This window comes from Nematolebias whitei, chromosome 6 (genome assembly GCF_014905685.2).
Source record: "Nematolebias whitei isolate Nwh7 chromosome 6, NemWhi1, whole genome shotgun sequence".
Classification (NCBI taxonomy): domain Eukaryota; kingdom Metazoa; phylum Chordata; class Actinopteri; order Cyprinodontiformes; family Rivulidae; genus Nematolebias; species Nematolebias whitei.
The window spans coordinates 8,930,111-8,931,264 of NC_056503.1; positions in this window are offsets into that span (position 1 = coordinate 8,930,111).

The following is a 1,154-nucleotide window of genomic DNA, read 5'->3' on the forward strand; positions in this document are numbered from 1 at the left end:
ATTTTTATACTTTTAAAAATGGGGTATTTTTCATTAAAGACACACAACGACATATTAGGACCATGCTAAAAAAAAAAAAATAATTACATTATGAAAAAAGTACATTACAAGAAAAAAGTCATAAAATTACGAAAATAAAGTCATAATGTCACAAGAATAAAGTCGTAGTTTTATGAGAATAAAGTAGAAACAATAAGAGAATAAAGGGATAATATGTGAATAAACTCATAATATTACCAGAATAAACTCTTAATATTACCAGAATAAACTCATAATATTACCAGAATAAAGTCGTAATATTATCAGAACTCTGACATGAAGTTTTACAACTGCGGTAAAATGAAAAATGTTGAGCATCTTATTAAGTTATACTTTGGTATTGGTTTTACAAATAAGGGAATACTTAATCTGTGAGCACATCAGCATCAGATTATTATCAGTATCAGAACTTTGAAACGATGCATTGATGCAAAAGACTCTGTTTCGTAGAAAGAACCACACATATTTGAAAGATATTACTTTTGTGGAAGAGGAGCTTTCTGGCAGTGGTCGACTGCAAGTCTATAGGTGGTTACATCTGCGTGCCATTCAAAGAGATTTTGTTGTTTCATTCAAATACGTACAACTTTATTCTCGTAATATTATGACTTTATTCTCTTAATACTATGACTTTATTCTCTTAATACTATGACTTTATTCTCTTAATACTATGACTTTATTCTCTTAATACAACTTTATTCTTGTAATACTTCAGAGATTCAGAGTTTCTTTTATTGTCATTCGCGCCACATGTGGTACATGTGGTGGAACAAAATTATGTACTCAGGGTCCCAGTTACATCCAACAATAAAATGTCAAAGAAAAACAGTAATAACATCTAAGATATGAACTAAGAAAAACATCAACTAAAAATACACTAAGCACTAGTAGCATAAAAACAATAAACACAATACCCCGAACAGCAGCACGAACATGAGTCTGTGTGAGCAGATGAGCACGCATGAACACATCAACATGAAACAGATCAGCAGCAACATGAAACAGATCAGCAGCAACATGAAACAGATCAGCAGCAACATGATGTGATTCTTCACAGTGATTATTCTGGTTAGAGATTCATGAGTCTAACAGCCTCAGGGTAGAAGCTGTTCCTA